At 61.2% G+C, this 23,229-nt stretch overlaps 2 non-coding genes across 2 annotated transcripts; both read left to right on the forward strand.

Annotated features, from left to right (window-relative positions):
* The first annotated feature begins 11,684 nt into the window (after positions 1 to 11,684).
* On the forward strand, positions 11,685 to 11,803 carry LOC131869889 (5S ribosomal RNA). Its single transcript, XR_009368258.1, has one exon. It is a non-coding gene; the product is annotated as a 5S ribosomal RNA (ribosomal RNA).
* Positions 11,804 to 17,719: 5,916 nt separating this feature from the next.
* Positions 17,720 to 17,838, forward strand: LOC131869883 (5S ribosomal RNA). Its single transcript, XR_009368252.1, has one exon. It is a non-coding gene; the product is annotated as a 5S ribosomal RNA (ribosomal RNA).
* The last annotated feature ends 5,391 nt before the right edge of the window (positions 17,839 to 23,229 follow it).

Genomic DNA, 23,229 nt, shown 5'->3' on the forward strand with positions numbered 1-23,229 from the left:
TGCCAACCCCTTATCCCGCGACGCGTCCGACAAAGAGAACGTTCCAAGGCGGCAGAGGAGGTTACCAGCCGAAGGATGCAGTAGCAATAACAGGTATAGTTCCGCGGCGGCCGAGAAGACTCACCGCATAGGAATCGGGATGCGAGGCGAGGGATGCGGCGGGAAGGCCCCGACGGCTAAACGGAAGAGGCTGCAGGGCCGCCTCGGAATGGTCCAAGCATCGGACGCGATTGGGACGACTACCAGTGCCAACCCCTTATCCCGCGATGCGTCCGATACACAGATAGTTCCAAGGCGGCCGAGGAGCCTCACCGCATATCAATCGGGGTGCGAGGCGAGGGATGGGGCGGGAAGGCCCCAACGGCTAGACGGAAGAGGCTTCAGGGCCACCTCGGAATGCTCCAAGCATCGGACGCGCTTGGGGCGACTACCAGTGCCAACCCCTTATCCCGCGATGCGTCCGATACACAGATGGTTCCAAGGCGGCCGAGGAGCCTCACCGCATAGCAATCGGGGGTGCGAGGCGAGGGATGGGGCGGGAAGGCCCCAACGGCTAGACGGAAGAGGCTTCAGGGCCGCCTCGGAATGGTCCAAGCATCGGACGCGCTTGGGGCGACTACCAGTGACAACCCCTCATCCCGCGATGCGTCCGATACGAAGATGGTTCCAAGGCGGCCGAGGAGCCTCACCGCATAGCAATCGGGGTGCGAGGTGGGGGATGCGGCGAGATGGCCCCAACGGCTAGACGGAAGAGGCCACAGGGCCGCGTCGGAATAGTCCAAGCATCGGACGCGCTTGGGGCGACTACCAGTGACAACCCCTTATCCCGCGATGCGTCCGATACGAAGATAGTTCCAAGGCGGCCGAGGAGCCTCACCGCATAGCAATCCGGGTGCGAGGTGGGGGATGCGGCGAGATGGCCCCAACGGCTAGACGGAAGAGGCTGCAGGGCCGCCTCGGAATAGTCCAAGCATCGGACGCGCTTGGGGCGACTACCAGTGACAACCCCTTATCCCGCGATGCTTCCGATACGAAGACAGTTCCAAGGCGGCCGAGGAGCCTCACCGCATAGCAATGGGGGTGCGAGGTGAGGGATGCGGCGAGATGGCCCCAACGGCTAGACGGAAGAGGCCACAGGGCCGCCTCGGAATAGTCCAAGCATCGGACGCGCTTGGGGCGACTACCAGTGACAACCCCTTATCCCGCGATGCATCCGATACGAAGATAGTTCCCAGGCGGCCGAGGAGCCTCACCGCATAGCAATCGGGGTGCGAGGCGAGGGATGCGGCGAGATGGCCCCAAAGGGTAGACGGAAGAGGCTGCGGGGCCGCCTCGGAATAGTCCAAGCATCGAACGCGCTTGGGGCGACTACCACTGCCAACCCCTTATCCCGCGATGCGTCCGATACACAGATAGTTCCGAGGCGGCCGAGGAGCTGGGGGATGCGGCGAGATGGCCCCAACGGCTAGACGGAAGAGGCTGCAGGGCCGCCTCGGAATAGTCCAAGCATCGGACGCGCTTGGGGCGACTACCAGTGACAACCCCTTATCCCGCGATGCGTCCGATACACAGATAGTTCCGAGGCGGCCAAGGAGCCTCACCGCATAGCAATCGTGGTGCGAGGTGGGGGATGCAGCGAGATGGCCCCAACGGCTAGACGGAAGAGGCTGCAGGGCCGCCTCGGAATGGTCCAAGCATCGGACGCGCTTGGGGCGACTACCACTGCCAACCCCTTATCCCGCGATGCGTCCGATACACAGATAGTTCCAAGGCGGCCGAGGAGCCTCACCGAATAGCAATCGGGGTGCGAGGCGAGGGATGCGGCGAGAAAGCCCCAACGGCTAGAGGGAAGAGGCTTCAGGTCCGCCTCGGAATGGTCCAAGCATCGGACGCGCTTGGGGCGACTACCAGTGACAACCCCTTATCCCGCGACGCGTCCGATACACAGATAGTTCCAAGGCGGCCGAGGAGCCTCACCGCATAGCAATCGGGGTGCGAGGCGAGGGATGCGGCGAGAAGGACCCAACGGCTAGACGGAAGAGGCTTCAGGGCCGCCTCGGAATGGTCCAAGCATCGGACGCGCTTGGGGCGACTACCAGTGACAACCCCTTATCCCGCGACGCGTCCGATACACAGATAGTTCCAAGGCGGCCGAGGAGCCTCACCGCATAGCAATCGGGGTGCGAGGCGAGGGATGCGGCGAGAAGGACCCAACGGCTAGACGGAAGAGGCTTCAGGTCCGCCTCGGAATGGTCAGGGCCGCCTCGGAATGGTCCAAGCATCGGACGCGCTTGGGGCGACTACCAGTGACAACCCCTTATCCCGCGACGCGTCCGATACACAGATAGTTCCAAGGCGGCCGAGGAGCCTCACCGCATAGCAATCGGGGTGCGAGGCGAGGGATGCGGCGAGAAGGACCCAACGGCTAGACGGAAGAGGCTTCAGGTCCGCCTCGGAATGGTCCAAGCATCGGACGCGCTTGGGGCGACTACCAGTGACAACCCCTTATCCCGCGACGCGTCCGATACACAGATAGTTCCAAGGCGGCCGAGGAGCCTCACCGCATAGCAATCGGGGTGCGAGGCGAGGGATGCGGCGAGAAGGACCCAACGGCTAGACGGAAGAGGCTTCAGGGCCGCCTCGGAATGGTCCAAGCATCGGACGCGCTTGGGGCGACTACCAGTGACAACCCCTTATCCCGCGACGCGTCCGATACACAGATAGTTCCAAGGCGGCCGAGGAGCCTCACCGCATAGCAATCGGGGTGCGAGGCGAGGGATGCGGCGAGAAGGACCCAACGGCTAGACGGAAGAGGCTTCAGGGCCGCCTCGGAATGGTCCAAGCATCGGACGCGCTTGGGGCGACTACCAGTGACAACCCCTTATCCCGCGATGCGTCCGATACACAGATAGTTCCAAGGCGGCCGAGGAGCCTCACCGCATAGCAATCGGGGTGCGAGGCGAGGGATGCGGCGAGAAGGACCCAACGGCTAGACGGAAGAGGCTTCAGGGCCGCCTCGGAATGGTCCAAGCATCGGACGCGCTTGGGGCGACTACCAGTGACAACCCCTTATCCCGCGACGCGTCCGATACACAGATAGTTCCAAGGCGGCCGAGGAGCCTCACCGCATAGCAATCGGGGTGCGAGGCGAGGGATGCGGCGAGAAGGACCCAACGGCTAGACGGAAGAGGCTTCAGGGCCGCCTCGGAATGGTCCAAGCATCGGACGCGCTTGGGGCGACTACCAGTGACAACCCCTTATCCCGCGACGCGTCCGATACACAGATAGTTCCAAGGCGGCCGAGGAGCCTCACCGCATAGCAATCGGGGTGCGAGGCGAGGGATGCGGCGAGAAGGACCCAACGGCTAGACGGAAGAGGCTTCAGGGCCGCCTCGGAATGGTCCAAGCATCGGACGCGCTTGGGGCGACTACCAGTGACAACCCCTTATCCCGCGACGCGTCCGATACACAGATAGTTCCAAGGCGGCCGAGGAGCCTCACCGCATAGCAATCGGGGTGCGAGGCGAGGGATGCGGCGAGAAGGACCCAACGGCTAGACGGAAGAGGCTTTAGGGCCGCCTCGGAATGGTCCAAGCATCGGACGCGCTTGGGGCGACTACCAGTGACAACCCCTTATCCCGCGACGCGTCCGATACACAGATAGTTCCAAGGCGGCCGAGGAGCCTCACCGCATAGCAATCGGGGTGCGAGGCGAGGGATGCGGCGAGAAGGACCCAACGGCTAGACGGAAGAGGCTTCAGGGCCGCCTGGGAATGGTCCATGCATCGCACGCGCTTGGGGCGACTACCAGTGACAACCCCTTATCCCGCGACGCGTCCGATACACAGATAGTTCCAAGGCGGCCGAGGAGCCTCACCGCATAGCAATCGGGGTGCGAGGCGAGGGATGCGGCGAGAAGGACCCAACGGCTAGACGGAAGAGGCTTCAGGGCCGCCTCGGAATGGTCCAAGCATCGGACGCGCTTGGGGCGACTACCAGTGACAACCCCTTATCCCGCGACGCGTCCGATACACAGATAGTTCCAAGGCGGCCGAGGAGCCTCACCGCATAGCAATCGGGGTGCGAGTCGAGGGATGCGGCGAGAAGGACCCAACGGCTAGACGGAAGAGGCTTCAGGGCCGCCTCGGAATGGTCCAAGCATCGGACGCGCTTGGGGCGACTACCAGTGACAACCCCTTATCCCGCGATGCGTCTGATACACAGATAGTTCCAAGGCGGCCGAGGAGCCTCACCGCATAGCAATCGGGGTGCGAGGCAAGGGATGCGGCGAGAAGGACCCAACGGCTAGACGGAAGAGGCTTCAGGGCCGCCTCGGAATGGTCCAAGCATCGGACGCGCTTGGGGCAACTACCGTTGCCAACCCCTTATCCCGCGATGCGTCTGATACACAGATAGTTCCGAGGCGGCCGAGGAGCCTCACCGCATAGCAATCGGGTTGCGAGGCAGATTATTGGGAAGGGAACCCCCTGGGATGCGGCTCAAGCAGTGCCCAAAGGGACTGGAATGCGGAATCACATCGAGAGACCCAAATGCTATACGAGGGCTCAAATCGAATTATCGATTTGGCCACGACATGGACGCATCGGAACGACTACCTTTGCCGAACCACTCGCAATTGCATCCATACCGAAACCAATAGACATTTCCGTTAGAGCCCTCGCATAGCATTCGGGAATCTCGCATGCCCCTCTAAATCGACCAATGCTGGCGCTCAACGAAAATCCGAGCGCTACCACCGTTCGAGCGCCAGCATTGGTCGAGTTAGAGGGGCACGGGGGAGAATGCTCCAGTCAACACCTCCCCTATATAAGTTATTTGTCCGATTCTCGCACAACCGTAGTCTGCCTCGTCGAATCAAACAACGGTCCCAGATTCCGACTTCCGTTCCGTAGAGACCCAAAAGCTAGATGGAGGCTCGCAAGAAAGAGAGTCGGCGCATAGCAATCGGGTTTCTCGAACGTTTAGGGACCGAGCTCACTTGCGGATAGGGCAAAATCCGCCAAGCAACCCAAAAGCTAGACGGGGGCTCGAATCGAATCGCCTAGGCGGCCACAACAACGACGTGTTGGATCGACTACCAGTGCCAAACCATTCAGCAAGACTAGTCTGTGTCGAGGCCGGATAGAGATTCTCAGAGAGCGCCCGTATAGCATTTAGGAGACCTGCCGCGTCCCTCACACTCGACAAATGGTGGTGCACGTTTATAAATCCGAGCGATCCCAACCCTTTCAAGCACCAACATCGGTCGAGATAGAGGGGCACGGAGGGGGCTGCGTGAGACAACACAGTCCCCTATATAAGTTATTTGTCCGATTCTCACACATCCGAAGAATGGTCATCAAATCGGACAACAGCCCAAACTTCCGACTTCCGTCCCAGAAAGCCCAAGAGCTATCTAAAACGTTCATGGCCGGAACTCGATCGCGGCTATACCAGTCCGCCAAGCAACCCAAAAGCTAGACTGGAGCTCTAGTCGAATCACCTCTGTGGCCATTGCAAGGACGTGTTGGAGCGACTACCATTGCCGAACCATTCCGCAGGTCGAGTCCATACCAAGGCCGCATAGAGATTCACGATGAGCTCCTGCATAGCAATCAGGAGACTTGCCGTGTCCATCACAATCGATAAATCCTGGTGCAAGATTTTTGCATCCGAGCGCTCCAACCAGTCGAGCACCAGCATCAATCGACATAAACGGGCACGGGGGGAGGATGCTCGAGAACACTACCTCCCCTATATAAGTTATTTGTCCGATTCTCAAGCAGCCGAAGTCTGGTCATCGAATCGGGTCAAAGACCACAACTTCCGACTTTACCCACAATGCAAGTCATCGAATCGAACATCGGCCCCCGAGTCGGACTCCATGCGTATGTCAGGTCATCGGACCCAAATTCCGCCTTCCTGCGCATGGCGGGCCATCAATATCAACTCGGTCATCGGACCCAAACTCCGCCTTTCTGCGCATGGCACGCCTTCAAATCGGTCATCGGACCCAAATTCCGCCTTCCTGTGCATGGCGGGCCATCAACATCAACTCGGTCATCGGACCCAAATTCCGCCTTTCTGCGCATGGCACGCCATCAACTCGGTCATCGGACCCAAATTCCGCCTTCCTGCGCATGGCAGGTCATCGGACACAAATTCAGACCTCGCCAATATGCCTACGTATCGAATCGGTCATCGGACCCAACTTCCGACTTCATCCATACTGTAGGGTCTTTGAGGTTGGCGCGGTGCGCTCAACCCGGGGAGTCGACCCATCGAAGCATACACCTCCCCTATATAAGCTATTTGTCCGATTCCCACACCTGTGTAGTTTGCACCTCTGACCAGGACATCGACCCCAACTTCCGAACTCGACTGCAACGACGGCACCAGCGCCTTGGTGCGCACCTTGCGACGCACAGTCCCAACATTCGCCTTCCTGCACATGGCAGGTCATCGGACCCAAATTCCGACCTCGCGAGTATGCCTACATATCGAATCGGTCATCGGACACAACTTCCGACTTCATCCATACCGTAGGGTCTTTGAGGTTGGCGCGGTGCGCTCAACCCGGGGAGTCGACCCAACGAAGCATACACCTCCCCTATATAAGCTATTTGTCCGATTCCCACACCTGTGTAGTTTGCACCTCCGATCAGGACATCGACCCCAACTTCCGAACTCGCCTGCAACGACCGAACCAGCGCCTTGGTGCGCACCTTGCAACGCACAGTGCCAACATTCGCCTTCCTGCACATGGCAGGTCATCGGACCCAAATTCCGACCTCGCGAGTATGCCTACATATCGAATCGGTCATCGGACCCAACTTCCGACTTCATCCATACCGTAGGGTCTTTGAGGTTGGCGCGGTGCGCTCAACCCGGGGAGTCGACCCAACGAAGCATACACCTCCCCTATATAAGCTATTTGTCCGATTCCCACACCTGTGTAGCTTGCACCTCCGATCAGGACATCGACCCCAACTTCCGAACTCGACTAAAAAGACCGCACCAGCACCTTGGTGTGCACCTTGCAACGCACAGTGCCAACATTCGCCTTCCTGCACATGGCAGGTCATCGGACCCAAATTCCGACCTCATGAGCATACCTACTAATCGAATCGGTCATCGGACCCAACTTCCGACTTCATCCATACCGTAGGGTCTTTGAGGTTGGCGCGGTGCGCTCAACCTGGGGAGTCGACCCATCGAAGCATACACCTCCCCTATATAAGCTATTTGTCCGATTCCGACACCTGTGTAGTTTGCACCTCCGCTCAGGACATCGACCCCAACTTCCGAACTCGCCTGCAACGACCGAACCAGCGCCTTGGTGCGCACCAAAAGTGCGCACTTTTGGAGGGCACTTTTGTGCGCTCCAAAGGTGCGCACTTTTGGAGGGCACTTTTGTGCGCTCCAAAGGTGCGCACTTTTGGAGGGCACTTTTTGGAGGGCACTTTTGTGCGCTCCAAAGGTGCGCACTTTTGGAGGGCACTTTTTGGAGGGCACTTTTCTGCGCTCCAAAGGTGCGCACTTTTGGAGGGCACTTTTTGGAGGGCACTTTTCTGCGCTCCAAAGGTGCGCACTTTTGGAGGGCACTTTTTGGAGGGCACTTTTCTGCGCTCCAAAGGTGCGCACTTTTGGAGGGCACTTTTTGGAGGGCACTTTTCTGCGCTCCAAAGGTGCGCACTTTTGGAGGGCACTTTTGTGCACTCCAAAGGTGCACACTTTTGGAGGGCACTTTTTGGAGGGCACTTTTCTGCACTCCAAAGGTGCGCACTTTTGGAGGGCACTTTTTGGAGGGCACTTTTGTGCGCTCCAAAGGTGCGCACTTTTGGAGGGCACTTTTTGGAGGGCACTTTTGTGCGCTCCAAAGGTGCGCACTTTTGGAGGGCACTTTTGTGCACTCCAAAGGTGCGCACTTTTGGAGGGCACTTTTCCTGCGCTCCAAAGGTGCACACCTAGGTGAGCACCTTCGACCACACCTTGTAGCACACCAAACTCTGACTTTCGACTTCATCCGCAATGCAGGGTCTTTGAGGTTGGCGCAATGCGCACAACCAGGGGAGTCGACCCATCAAACCCAACACCTCCCCTATATAAGCTATTTGTCTGATTCTCATACATGCGTAGCCTGCAGGAGCAATTAGGACATCGACCCCAACTTTCGGCTTCTAAACGAAAACAAGGTCTTTGAGGTTGGTGTAATGCGAACAACTAGGGGAGTCAACCCATCAAACCCAACACCTCCCCTATATAAGCTATTTGTCTGATTCTCATACATGTGTAGTCTACAGGAGCAATTAGGACATCGACCCCAACTTTTGACTTCTTAACGAAAACAAGGTCTTTGAGGTTGACGTAATGCGCACAACCAGGGGAGTCGACCCATCAAACCCAACACCTCCCCTATATAAGCTATTTGTCCGATTCTCATACATGTGTAGCCTACAGGAGCCATTAGGACATTGACCCCAACTTTTGACTTCTTAACGAAAACAAGGTCTTTGAGGTTGGCGTAATGCGCACAACCAAGGGAGTTGACCCATCAAACCCAACACCTCCCCTATATAAGCTATTTGTCTGATTCTCATACATGTGTAGCCTGCAACAACGATTAGGACATCCACCCCAACTTCTGAATTCGTCTGCGTTGACCGCACCAAAGGTGCACGCCTTGGTGCTCACCAAAATCCGACTTCCGACTTCTTCTGCTATGCGGGGTCTTTGAGGTTGGCGCAGTGCGCACAACCAGGGGAGTCAACCCACCGAATGCAACACCTCCCCTATATAAGCTATTTGTCTGATTCTCATACATGCGTAGACTGCAGCAATGATTAGGACATCCACCCCAACTTTTGACTTCTTAAACAAGACAGGGTCTTTGAAGTTGGTGCAGTGCACACAACCAGGGGAGTCGACCCATCAAACGCAACACCTCCCCTATATAAAGCTATTTGTCCGATTCTCATACGTGTAGTCTGCAGCAGCGATTAGGACATCGACCCCAACTTCCGAATTCGTTTGCATTGACCGCACCAAAGGTGCACGCCTTGGTGTGCACCTTGGAGTGCACTTTGGTGCTCACCTCGGTGCACACTTTGGTGTGCACCTCGGTGTGCACCAAAGGTGCGCACCTTGGAGCGCACCAAAGGTGTACACTTTGGAGCGCACCACATAGGGTCTTTGAGAGGTTGGCGCAGTGCGCACACCAAGGTGGGTGTTGAGGTGCGTGCCGAGGTGGGTGGGTGCTAGGGTGCGCTCCATGGTGGGTGCCAGGGTGGGTGCGTGCTAGGGTGGATTCCAAAGAGGGTCATAGGGTGGGTGCCAAGGTGGGTTGGTGATATAGTGGGTTCAAAGGTGGGTACTAGGGTGGGTTCCAAGGTGGGTCACAAGTTGGGTGCCAGGATGCGTGGGTGTTAGGTTGGGTGCCAAGGTGGGCTCCTGCGTGGGTGGGTGCTAGGGTGGGTTTCAAGGTGGACGCGAGGGCGGGTGCCAAGGTGGGTAACAAGTTGGGTGTTAGGATGGGTGAGTGCTAGAGTGGGTGCCAAGGTGGGTGGGTGCTAAGGTGGATGCCAAGGTGGTTCACAGGGTGGGTGGGTTCTAGGGTGAGTTCCAAGGTGGGTCACAGGTTTAGTGCTAGGGTGCGTGTCAAGGCGGGTGTCGAGGTGCCTGGGTGCTAGGGTGTGGATGCCAATGTGGGTCATAGGGTGGGTACTAGGGTGGGCTGCAATGTGGGTGCCAAGGTGGGTAACATGCTCGGTTGGTTCTAAATTGGGTGTCAGGGTGGGTGTGCACCCACCTTGCCCGAGGTGGGTGCCAAGGTGCCAGTGTGGGTGGGTGCTAAGGTGGATGCCAAGGTGGGTGAGAAGGTGGGTGATAGGTTGAGTGGTAGGATGGGTGGGTGCCAAGATGGGTCACAGGGTGGGTGCAAGGGTGGGTAGGTGCTAGGGTTGGTGTCAGGGTGGGTGGGTGCTAGGTTGGGTTCCAAGGTGGGTGCGAGGGTGAGTGTCAAGGTGGGTCACAGGTTAGGTGCTAGGATGGGTGAGTGCTAGGGTGCAAAGGTGCCAGGGTGGGTGCTAGGATGGGTCGATGCTAGGGTGAGTGGCAAGGTGGGTCCACAAGTGTCAAGGTGGGTGCCGAGGTGGGTGCCAACTTGGGTTCCAAGGTGGGTGCCAAGTGGGCGACTGCTATGGTGGATGCCAAGGTGGGTCACGGGGTGGGTGCCAAGTTGCTAGGTTGTGTTCCAAGGTGGGTGCCAACGTGGCTGCTAGGGTGCGTGGGTTAAAGGGTGTGTCACAACGTGGGTGCCAGGATGGGTGCGCACCCACACTGGCCAAGACGGGTGCAAGGTTGGGTTCCAAGCCCGGTCACAGGCTGGGTGCTAGGATGGGTGGGTGCCAAGGTGGGCACCAGGGTGGGTGCACCCACCCTGGCCAAGGTGGGTCACGGGGTGGGTCCTAGGGTGGGTAACAGGGTGGGTACTAAGGTGCGTGCCAAGGTGGGTCATGGGGTGGGTGCCAAGGTGGGCACCAGGGTGGGTGTGCACCAACCCTAGCCAGGGTAGGTCACGGGGTGGTTGTCGGGGTGGGCGTCAAGGAGCCAAGGTGGGTGGCAAGTAGCCAAGTTGCGTGCCAAGGTGGGTGTCGGGGTGGGTGCCAAGGATCCAAGGTGGGTGCCAAGGAACCAAGGTGGGTGTCTGGGTGGGTGCCGAGGTGGGAGCCAGGGTGGGTCCCAAGGTGAGTGCAAAGGTGGGTGCCAGGGTCAAGGTGAGTGCCAATGTGGGTTCCAAGGTGCCAGGGTCAGGGTGAGTGCCAATGTGGGTTCAAAGGTGCTAAGTTGGGTGCGAGGTTGGGTGCGAGGGTGGGTGGGTGCCAAGGTGTGCTAGGTGGAAGCCCGGGTGGGTCGGCATCCCATGGGTGTCGAGTTGGGTGCCTGATGGGTGCTTCTTGTCAAGTTTTAGTCGTCGGGACTCATTTCGAGCCTTAGAGGTCGTTTCTTGTCCGGTTGCCCTGTCTTCGACCTGGGAACCCAATTTTGGTCCTCGGGTCCCATTTTTTTTTGTCTCGCATCCCACTTTTGGCCTGTGGCCTTTTCGGGGTCGATTCTCGTTTTGGGCATCAGAGCATGTTTCTTCTCCTAAAACCCAATATTTGTTTATTAAGTCTCGGAACACATTTTTGTTCTCGTGGACCCATCATGGGTCTTGGAACGCATTTGTGGTCCTTGGGTCCCATTTTGCATCCCGAAACTTGTGTTTTGGTGCTTGATCCCTATTTTGGGTGCCCACCTTGCACCAAGTGCGCACCCGGGGCAAACCGAGCGCCTTGGTGCACCGGGGCAAGATCGAGCGTGCACCCGAGGCGCCCCGAACATGCACCAAGGTGCACTCGGCCCACATGTGAGCGCAGGTCGTTGCGCCCGAGGTGGTGTGTGGGCACCGCGTTGCAGACGGGACACTGCACGCACACGACGCCCCGTCCAGGTGCACGCACGTAGGCCGGGCCGGGTGCACACCCGACGCCCTAGCAAGGTGCGCGCACCCGGGCAGGGCTCACACTTGGCGAACGGGGCGCACTTCGCGAGGGAGGGTGTGCACCTCGACGGGGGTGGGTGGCCGGGGTGGATTCGCACGTGGGTCGCGGTTTGCTAAGTACACACTGCGACAAGCTCATAACGGGTGCGATCATACCAGCGTTAGTGCACCGGATCCCATCAGAACTCCGCAGTTAAGCGCGCTTGGGCCGGAGTAGTACTAGGATGGGTGACCTCCCGGGAAGTCCCGGTGTTGCACCCTTTCTTAGTTTTTCGCCGGGCGTCGCAATGCTATTTGAATAAACCTTTTGCCCGTTTGCGTTCTCGTCGGGGCCGGGCCGGGCCGGGGTGCGCTGCCCGCACTACCGCGCGCGCGGGGGCGACACCGAGCGCGCACCCGAGGCGCCCCGAGCACACAGGCCACGGTGCAACCCGGGCGTTGTGCGCGCACCCCGGTGCGCCCGAGGTGCTGCGCGCGCACCCAGGTGAAATCGGTGTGCACCTCGGCCAGTGCGCGCTCGGTCGAGTCGCGCACGTTGGCCAAGGTGCACGGTGATGTTTCTTACTCTAAGGTTCCGCACCAGACGCCCGGGACAGGTGAGCGAAGCTGGGCGGGGCCGGGTGCGCGGCCGGGGCAGGTGCACGCAGCTGGAGAGAGCTTTGGAGCACACCAGAGGTGCGCACCTTGGAGCACACTTCGGAGCGCACCAATGATGCGCTCCATTCAAAAGTTTCCTGAAAAGGCAAAAAAAGTTGAGATTATAGAATTTCCCACTTGAGAGATTGTAAAAAAAAAAAATTTAAAATGAAGGAAACGCGGGTGCCAAGGTGTGCGCGCCCGGGTGCGCAGCCCAGCCAAGGTGTGCGCACCAAGGCGCCCACCCTGGCGAAGGTGCACGCAAGGTGCGCACCCGAGGCAAACCGGACAATTAACCCAACTTTCGACTTCGCGCGCACCTGCGCACCTTGGAGCGCACTTCGGAGCGCTCCTTGTTGCGCACCAATCTTGGGCACCTCGGAGTGCACCATGGCGCCCACCAAGGTGCGCACCCGGGGCAAACCGAGCTCCGACTTCGTGCGCACCTTGGAGCGCACGAAAGGTGCGCACCATGGCGCCCACCAAGGTGCGCAGCCCAGCCAAGGCGTGCGCATCAAGGTGCGCACCCTGGCGAAGGTGCGCACCCGGGGCAAACCGAGCTCCGACTTCGTGCGCACCTTGGAGCGCACAAAGGGTGCGCAACCCAGCCAAGGTGTGCGCACCCCGGGCAAACCGAGCTCCGAATCGTGCGCACCTTGGAGCACACTTCGGAGCCCTCCTTGGTGCGCACCGATGTTGCGCACCTCGGAGCGCACCCGGGGAAAACAATGCAATTAACCCGACTTTCGACTTCGTGGGCACCTCGGAGCGCTCTCGGGTTCGCACCTCGGAGCACACCGAGGTGCGCACCTTTGATGCGCTGCCTTCACCAATTTCCAGAAAAGGCAAGAAAACATTGAGAAGGTGTGCGCACCGAGGTGCCCACCCTGGCGAAGGTGCACGCGAGGTGCGCACCCGGGGCAAACCGGGCTCCGACTTCGTGCACGCCATGCTGCGCACCTTGGAGGGCCATGGTGCGCACCTTGGAGCACACTTCGGAGCGCTCAATGGTGCCCAACCCAGCCAAGGTGCCCACCGCGGCGAAGGTGCACGCGAGGTGCGCACCCGGGGCAAACCGGGCTCCGACTTCGTGCACGCCGCACCTTGGAGCACACTTCGGAGCGCTCCTTGGTGCGCACCAGGGCGCGCAACCCAGCCGAGGTGCCCACCCCGGCGAAGGTGCACGCGGGGTGCGCACCCGAGGCAAACCGGGCTCCGACTTCGTGCACGCCATGGTGCCCACCGCGGCGAAGGTGCACGCGAGGTGCGCACCCGGGGCAAACCGGGCTCCGACTTCGTGCACGCCGCACCTTGGAGCACACTTCGGAGCGCTCCTTGGTGCGCACCAGGGCGCGCAACCCAGCCGAGGTGCCCACCCCGGCGAAGGTGCACGCGAGGTGCGCACCCGGGGCAAACCGGGCTCCGACTTCGTGCACGCCATGGTGCCCACCGCGGCGAAGGTGCACGCGAGGTGCGCACCCGGGGCAAACCGGGCTCCGACTTCGTGCACGCCGCACCTTGGAGCACACTTCGGAGCGCTCCTTGGTGCGCACCATGGTGCCCACCAGGGCGCGCAACCCCGCCGAAGGTGCACGCGAGGTGCGCACCCGGGGCAAACCGGGCTCCGACTTCGTGCACGCCGCACCTTGGAGCACACTTCGGAGCGCTCCTTGGTGCGCACCAGGGCGCGCAACCCCGCCGAAGGTGCACGCGAGGTGCGCACCCGGGGCAAACCGGGCTCCGACTTCGTGCACGCCATGGTGCGCACCAGGGTGCCCACCGCGGCGAAGGTGCGCACCCGGGGCAAACCGGGCTCCGACTTCGTGCACGCCGCACCTTGGAGCACACTTCGGAGCGCTCCTTGGTGCGCACCAGGGCGCGCAACCCAGCCGAGGTGCCCACCCCGGCGAAGGTGCACGCGAGGTGCGCACCCGGGGCAAACCGGGCTCCGACTTCGTGCACGCCATGGTGCCCACCGCGGCGAAGGTGCGCACCCGGGGCAAACCGGGCTAGGACTTCGTGCACGCCGCACCTTGGAGCACACTTCGGAGCGCTCCTTGGTGCGCACCATGGTGCCCACCAGGCCGCGCAACCCAGCCAAGGTGTGCGCACCAAGGTGCACGCGAGGTGCGCACCCGGGGCAAACCGGGGTCCGGCTTCGTGCACGCCGCACCTTGGAGCACACATCGGGGCGCTCCCGGGTTCGCACCGGCGTTGCGCACCGTGGTGGGCACCTCGGAGCGCACCGTGGTGGGCACCTCGGAGCACACCAAGGTGGGCAGCGAGGTGCGCACCTTTGATGCGATGCCTTCACTAATTTCCATAAAAGGCAAAAGAAAACGAGATTTTAAAATTTCCGTTTTGAAAGATAGTGAGAAAAAGGGAATGCTGGTGCCATCTTGAGCCCGCCCTGGTGCGCAGCCCAGCCAAGGTGTGCGCACCAAGGTGCCCACCCTGGCGAAGGTGCGCGCCCGGGCAATTAACCCAACTTCCAACTTCGCGCGCGCCAGGGTGGGAGCGCACCCAACAACCGGGCCTGGGAAGAGCCAATGCGAGAAACCCCACCAAACGCTCTGACAAAAAAAGAGGGGGCGCTCCAGTAACCCCGCTTCGGAGCGCACCCTGGGCAAACCCAGCCAGGGTGCCCACCCCGGCCAAGGTGCAGGCGAGGTGCGCACCCGGGGCAAACCGGGCTCCGACAACGTGCACGCCGCACCTTGGAGCACACTTCGTAGCGCTCCCGGGTGCGCACCTCAGAGCACACCAAGGTGGGCAGCGAGGTGCGCACCTTTGATGCGCTGCCTTCACTAATTTCCAGAAAAGGCAAAAAAAAGAGGAGATTTTAAAATTTCCGTTTTGAAAGATAGTGAAAAAAACGGAACGCGGGTGCCATCTTGAGCCCGCCCGGGTGCACAGCCCAGGTAAGGTGCCCACCCTGGCAAAGGTGCGCACCCGGGCAATTAACCCTACTTCCGACTTCGTGCGCGCCAGGGTGGCAACCGGGCCTGGGAAGAGCCAATGCGAGAAACCCCACCAAACGCTCCGACAAAAAAAGAGGCGGCGCTCCAATAACCCCGCTTCGGAGCGCAGCCGGGGCAAACCCAGCCAAGGTGCCCACCCCGACGAAGGTGCACGCGAGGTGCGCACCCGGGGCAAACCGGGCTCCGACAACGTGCACGCAGCACCTTGGAGCACACTTCGAAGCACTCCCGGGTGCCCACCGGCGTTGCGCACCGTGGTGGGCAGCGAGGTGCGCACCTTTGATGCGCTGCCTTCACTAATTTCCAGAAAAGGCAAAAAAAAATGAGATTTTAAAATTTCCGTTTTGAAAGATAGTGAAAAAAACGGAACGCGGGTGCCATCTTGAGCCCGCCCTGGTGCGCAGCCCAGGCAAGGCATGCGCACCAAGGTGCCCACCCGCGGTGCACACCCGGGGCAAACCGGGCTCCGACTTCGTGCAGGCCGCACCTTGGAGCACACTTCGGAGCGCTCCTTGGTGCGCACCATGGTGCCCACCAGGGCGCACCCGGGGCAAACCGGGCTCCGACTTCGTGCACGCCGCACCTTGGAGCACACATCGGAGCGCTCCCAGGTTCGCACCAGCGTTGCGCACCTTTGATGCGCTGCCTTCACTAATTTCCAGAAAAGGCAAAAAAAAACGATATTTTAAAATTTCCGTTCTGAAAGATAGTGAAAAAAACGGAACGCGGGTGCCATCTTGAGCCCTTCCTGGTGCGCAGCCCAGGCAAGTTGTGCGCACCAAGGTGCCCACCCTGGCGGAGGTGCGCGCCCGGGGCAAACCGGGCTCCGACTTCGTGCACTGCATGGTGCCCACCAAGGCGCGCAACCCAGCCAAGGTGCCCACCGCAGCGAAGGTGCACGCGAGGTGCGCACCCGAGGTGCACACCCGGGGCAAACCGAGCTCCGACTTCGTGCACGCCGCACCTTGGAGCACACTTCAGAGCGCTCCTTGGTGCGCACCAGGGCGCGCAACCCAGCCAAGGTGCTCACCCCGGCGAAGGTGCACGCGAGGTGCGCACCCGGGGCAAGCCGGGCTCGGACTTCGTGCACGCCGCACCTTGGAGCACACATCGGAGCGCTCCCGGGTTCGCACCAGCATTGCGCACCTTTGATGCGCTGCCTTCACTAATTTCCAGAAAAGGCAAAAAAAAAAAAAAAAACGAGATTTTAAAATTTCCGTTTTGAAAGATAGTGAAAAAAACGGAACGCGGGTGCCATCTTGAGCCCGCCCTGGTGTGCAGCCCAGGCAAGTTGTGCGCACCAAGGCACCCACCCTGGCCAAGGTGGGTCACGGGGTGGGTCCTAGGGTGGGTAACGGGGTGGGTACTAAGGTGCGTGCCAAGGTGGGTCATGGGGTGGGTGCCAAGGTGGGCACCAGGGTGGGTGTGCACCAACCCTAGCCAGGGTAGGTCACGGGGTGGTTGTCGGGGTGGGCGTCAAGGAGCCAAGGTGGGTGGCAAGTAGCCAAGTTGCGTGCCAAGGTGGGTGTCGGGGTGGGTGCCAAGGATCCAAGGTGGGTGCCAAGGAACCAAGGTGGGTGTCTGGGTGGGTGCCGAGGTGGGAGCCAGGGTGGGTCCCAAGGTGAGTGCAAAGGTGGGTGCCAGGGTCAAGGTGAGTGCCAATGTGGGTTCCAAGGTGCCAGGGTCAGGGTGAGTGCCAATGTGGGTTCAAAGGTGCTAAGTTGGGTGCGAGGTTGGGTGCGAGGGTGGGTGGGTGCCAAGGTGTGCTAGGTGGAAGCCCGGGTGGGTCGGCATCCCATGGGTGTCGAGTTGGGTGCCTGATGGGTGCTTCTTGTCAAGTTTTAGTCGTCGGGACTCATTTCGAGCCTTAGAGGTCGTTTCTTGTCCGGTTGCCCTGTCTTCGACCTGGGAACCCAATTTTGGTCCTCGGGTCCCATTTTTTTTTGTCTCGCATCCCACTTTTGGCCTGTGGCCTTTTCGGGGTCGATTCTCGTTTTGGGCATCAGAGCATGTTTCTTCTCCTAAAACCCAATATTTGTTTATTAAGTCTCGGAACACATTTTTGTTCTCGTGGACCCATCATGGGTCTTGGAACGCATTTGTGGTCCTTGGGTCCCATTTTGCATCCCGAAACTTGTGTTTTGGTGCTTGATCCCTATTTTGGGTGCCCACCTTGCACCAAGTGCGCACCCGGGGCAAACCGAGCGCCTTGGTGCACCGGGGCAAGATCGAGCGTGCACCCGAGGCGCCCCGAACATGCACCAAGGTGCACTCGGCCCACATGTGAGCGCAGGTCGTTGCGCCCGAGGTGGTGTGTGGGCACCGCGTTGCAGACGGGACACTGCACGCACACGACGCCCCGTCCAGGTGCACGCACGTAGGCCGGGCCGGGTGCACACCCGACGCCCTAGCAAGGTGCGCGCACCCGGGCAGGGCTCACACTTGGCGAACGGGGCGCACTTCGCGAGGGAGGGTGTGCACCTCGACGGGGGTGGGTGGCCGGGGTGGATTCGCACGTGGGTCGCGGTTTGCTAAGTACACACTGCGACAAGCTCATAACGGGTGCGATCATACCAGCGTTAGTGCACCGGATCCCATCAGAACTCCGCAGTTAAGCGCGCTTGGGCCGGAGTAGTACTGGGATGGGTGACCTCCCGGGAAGTCCCGGTGTTGCACCCTTTTTTAGTTTTTCGCCGGGCGTCGCAATGCTATTTGAATAAACCTTTTGCCCGTTTGCGTTCTCGTCGGGGCCGGGCCGGGCCGGGGTGCGCTGCCCGCACTACCGCGCGCGCGGGGGGCGACACCGAGCGCGCACCCGAGGCGCCCCGAGCACACAGGCCACGGTGCAACCCGGGCGTTGTGCGCGCACCCCGGTGCGCCCGAGGTGCTGCGCGCGCACCCAGGTGAAATCGGTGTGCACCTCGGCCAGTGCGCGCTCGGTCGAGTCGCGCACGTTGGCCAAGGTGCACGGTGATGTTTCTTACTCTAAGGTTCCGCACCAGACGCCCGGGACAGGTGAGCGAAGCTGGGCGGGGCCGGGTGCGCGGCCGGGGCAGGTGCACGCAGCTGGAGAGAGCTTTGGAGCACACCAGAGGTGCGCACCTTGGAGCACACTTCGGAGCGCACCAATGATGCGCTCCATTCAAAAGTTTCCTGAAAAGGCAAAAAAAGTTGAGATTATAGAATTTCCCACTTGAGAGATTGTAAAAAAAAAAAATTTAAAATGAAGGAAACGCGGGTGCCAAGGTGTGCGCGCCCGGGTGCGCAGCCCAGCCAAGGTGTGCGCACCAAGGCGCCCACCCTGGCGAAGGTGCACGCAAGGTGCGCACCCGAGGCAAACCGGACAATTAACCCAACTTTCGACTTCGCGCGCACCTGCGCACCTTGGAGCGCACTTCGGAGCGCTCCTTGGTGCGCACCAATCTTGGGCACCTCGGAGTGCACCATGGCGCCCACCAAGGTGCGCACCCGGGGCAAACCGAGCTCCGACTTCGTGCGCACCTTGGAGCGCACGAAAGGTGCGCACCATGGCGCCCACCAAGGTGCGCAGCCCAGCCAAGGCGTGCGCATCAAGGTGCGCACCCTGGCGAAGGTGCGCACCCGGGGCAAACCGAGCTCCGACTTCGTGCGCACCTTGGAGCGCACAAAGGGTGCGCAACCCAGCCAAGGTGTGCGCACCCCGGGCAAACCGAGCTCCGAATCGTGCGCACCTTGGAGCACACTTCGGAGCCCTCCTTGGTGCGCACCGATGTTGCGCACCTCGGAGCGCACCCGGGGAAAACAATGCAATTAACCCGACTTTCGACTTCGTGGGCACCTCGGAGCGCTCTCGGGTTCGCACCTCGGAGCACACCGAGGTGCGCACCTTTGATGCGCTGCCTTCACCAATTTCCAGAAAAGGCAAGAAAACATTGAGAAGGTGTGCGCACCGAGGTGCCCACCCTGGCGAAGGTGCACGCGAGGTGCGCACCCGGGGCAAACCGGGCTCCGACTTCGTGCACGCCATGCTGCGCACCTTGGAGGGCCATGGTGCGCACCTTGGAGCACACTTCGGAGCGCTCAATGGTGCCCAACCCAGCCAAGGTGCCCACCGCGGCGAAGGTGCACGCGAGGTGCGCACCCGGGGTAAACCGGGCTCCGACTTCGTGCACGCCGCACCTTGGAGCACACTTCGGAGCGCTCCTTGGTGCGCACCAGGGCGCGCAACCCAGCCGAGGTGCCCACCCCGGCGAAGGTGCACGCGGGGTGCGCACCCGGGGCAAACCGGGCTCCGACTTCGTGCACGCCATGGTGCCCACCGCGGCGAAGGTGCACGCGAGGTGCGCACCCGGGGCAAACCGGGCTCCGACTTCGTGCACGCCGCACCTTGGAGCACACTTCGGAGCGCTCCTTGGTGCGCACCAGGGCGCGCAACCCAGCCGAGGTGCCCACCCCAGCGAAGGTGCACGCGAGGTGCGCACCCGGGGCAAACCGGGCTCCGACTTCGTGCACGCCATGGTGCCCACCGCGGCGAAGGTGCACGCGAGGTGCGCACCCGGGGCAAACCGGGCTCCGACTTCGTGCACGCCATGGTGCCCACCGCGGCGAAGGTGCACGCGAGGTGCGCACCCGGGGCAAACCGGGCTCCGACTTCGTGCACGCCGCACCTTGGAGCACACTTCGGAGCGCTCCTTGGTGCGCACCATGGTGCCCACCAGGGCGCGCAACCCCGCCGAAGGTGCACGCGAGGTGCGCACCCGGGGCAAACCGGGCTCCGACTTCGTGCACGCCGCACCTTGGAGCACACTTCGGAGCGCTCCTTGGTGCGCACCAGGGCGCGCAACCCCGCCGAAGGTGCACGCGAGGTGCGCACCCGGGGCAAACCGGGCTCCGACTTCGTGCACGCCATGGTGCGCACCAGGGTGCCCACCGCGGCGAAGGTGCGCACCCGGGGCAAACCGGGCTCCGACTTCGTGCACGCCGCACCTTGGAGCACACTTCGGAGCGCTCCTTGGTGCGCACCAGGGCGCGCAACCCAGCCGAGGTGCCCACCCCGGCGAAGGTGCACGCGAGGTGCGCACCCGGGGCAAACCGGGCTCCGACTTCGTGCACGCCATGGTGCCCACCGCGGCGAAGGTGCGCACCCGGGGCAAACCGGGCTAGGACTTCGTGCACGCCGCACCTTGGAGCACACTTCGGAGCGCTCCTTGGTGCGCACCATGGTGCCCACCAGGCCGCGCAACCCAGCCAAGGTGTGCGCACCAAGGTGCACGCGAGGTGCGCACCCGGGGCAAACCGGGGTCCGGCTTCGTGCACGCCGCACCTTGGAGCACACATCGGGGCGCTCCCGGGTTCGCACCGGCGTTGCGCACCGTGGTGGGCACCTCGGAGCGCACCGTGGTGGGCACCTCGGAGCACACCAAGGTGGGCAGCGAGGTGCGCACCTTTGATGCGATGCCTTCACTAATTTCCATAAAAGGCAAAAGAAAACGAGATTTTAAAATTTCCGTTTTGAAAGATAGTGAGAAAAAGGGAATGCTGGTGCCATCTTGAGCCCGCCCTGGTGCGCAGCCCAGCCAAGGTGTGCGCACCAAGGTGCCCACCCTGGCGAAGGTGCGCGCCCGGGCAATTAACCCAACTTCCAACTTCGCGCGCGCCAGGGTGGGAGCGCACCCAACAACCGGGCCTGGGAAGAGCCAATGCGAGAAACCCCACCAAACGCTCTGACAAAAAAAGAGGGGGCGCTCCAGTAACCCCGCTTCGGAGCGCACCCTGGGCAAACCCAGCCAGGGTGCCCACCCCGGCCAAGGTGCAGGCGAGGTGCGCACCCGGGGCAAACCGGGCTCCGACAACGTGCACGCCGCACCTTGGAGCACACTTCGTAGCGCTCCCGGGTGCGCACCTCAGAGCACACCAAGGTGGGCAGCGAGGTGCGCACCTTTGATGCGCTGCCTTCACTAATTTCCAGAAAAGGCAAAAAAAAGAGGAGATTTTAAAATTTCCGTTTTGAAAGATAGTGAAAAAAACGGAACGCGGGTGGTGCCATCTTGAGCCCGCCCGGGTGCACAGCCCAGGTAAGGTGCCCACCCTGGCAAAGGTGCGCACCCGGGCAATTAACCCTACTTCCGACTTCGTGCGCGCCAGGGTGGCAACCGGGCCTGGGAAGAGCCAATGCGAGAAACCCCACCAAACGCTCCGACAAAAAAAGAGGCGGCGCTCCAATAACCCCGCTTCGGAGCGCAGCCGGGGCAAACCCAGCCAAGGTGCCCACCCCGACGAAGGTGCACGCGAGGTGCGCACCCGGGGCAAACCGGGCTCCGACAACGTGCACGCAGCACCTTGGAGCACACTTCGAAGCACTCCCGGGTGCCCACCGGCGTTGCGCACCGTGGTGGGCAGCGAGGTGCGCACCTTTGATGCGCTGCCTTCACTAATTTCCAGAAAAGGCAAAAAAAAATGAGATTTTAAAATTTCCGTTTTGAAAGATAGTGAAAAAAACGGAACGCGGGTGCCATCTTGAGCCCGCCCTGGTGCGCAGCCCAGGCAAGGCATGCGCACCAAGGTGCCCACCCGCGGTGCACACCCGGGGCAAACCGGGCTCCGACTTCGTGCAGGCCGCACCTTGGAGCACACTTCGGAGCGCTCCTTGGTGCGCACCATGGTGCCCACCAGGGCGCACCCGGGGCAAACCGGGCTCCGACTTCGTGCACGCCGCACCTTGGAGCACACATCGGAGCGCTCCCAGGTTCGCACCAGCGTTGCGCACCTTTGATGCGCTGCCTTCACTAATTTCCAGAAAAGGCAAAAAAAAACGATATTTTAAAATTTCCGTTCTGAAAGATAGTGAAAAAAACGGAACGCGGGTGCCATCTTGAGCCCTTCCTGGTGCGCAGCCCAGGCAAGTTGGTGCGCACCAAGGTGCCCACCCTGGCGGAGGTGCGCGCCCGGGGCAAACCGGGCTCCGACTTCGTGCACTGCATGGTGCCCACCAAGGCGCGCAACCCAGCCAAGGTGCCCACCGCAGCGAAGGTGCACGCGAGGTGCGCACCCGAGGTGCACACCCGGGGCAAACCGAGCTCCGACTTCGTGCACGCCGCACCTTGGAGCACACTTCAGAGCGCTCCTTGGTGCGCACCAGGGCGCGCAACCCAGCCAAGGTGCTCACCCCGGCGAAGGTGCACGCGAGGTGCGCACCCGGGGCAAGCCGGGCTCGGACTTCGTGCACGCCGCACCTTGGAGCACACATCGGAGCGCTCCCGGGTTCGCACCAGCATTGCGCACCTTTGATGCGCTGCCTTCACTAATTTCCAGAAAAGGCAAAAAAAAAAAAAAAAAACGAGATTTTAAAATTTCCGTTTTGAAAGATAGTGAAAAAAACGGAACGCGGGTGCCATCTTGAGCCCGCCCTGGTGTGCAGCCCAGGCAAGTTGTGCGCACCAAGGCACCCACCCTGGCCAAGGTGGGTCACGGGGTGGGTCCTAGGGTGGGTAACGGGGTGGGTACTAAGGTGCGTGCCAAGGTGGGTCATGGGGTGGGTGCCAAGGTGGGCACCAGGGTGGGGGTGTGCACCAACCCTAGCCAGGGTAGGTCACGGGGGTGGTTGTCGGGGGTGGGCGTCAAGGAGCCAAGGTGGGTGGCAAGTAGCCAAGTTGCGTGCCAAGGTGGGTGTCGGGGTGGGTGCCAAGGATCCAAGGTGGGTGCCAAGGAACCAAGGTGGGGTGTCTGGGTGGGTGCCGAGGTGGGAGCCAGGGTGGGTCCCAAGGTGAGTGCAAAGGTGGGTGCCAGGGTCAAGGTGAGTGCCAATGTGGGTTCCAAGGTGCCAGGGTCAGGGTGAGTGCCAATGTGGGTTCAAAGGTGCTAAGTTGGGTGCGAGGTTGGGTGCGAGGGTGGGTGGGTGCCAAGGTGTGCTAGGTGGAAGCCCGGGTGGGTCGGCATCCCATGGGTGTCGAGTTGGGTGCCTGATGGGTGCTTCTTGTCAAGTTTTAGTCGTCGGGACTCATTTCGAGCCTTAGAGGTCGTTTCTTGTCCGGTTGCCCTGTCTTCGACCTGGGAACCCAATTTTGGTCCTCGGGTCCCATTTTTTTTTGTCTC

This window comes from Cryptomeria japonica, unplaced genomic scaffold, assembly GCF_030272615.1.
Source record: "Cryptomeria japonica unplaced genomic scaffold, Sugi_1.0 HiC_scaffold_272, whole genome shotgun sequence".
Lineage (NCBI taxonomy): Eukaryota > Viridiplantae > Streptophyta > Pinopsida > Cupressales > Cupressaceae > Cryptomeria > Cryptomeria japonica.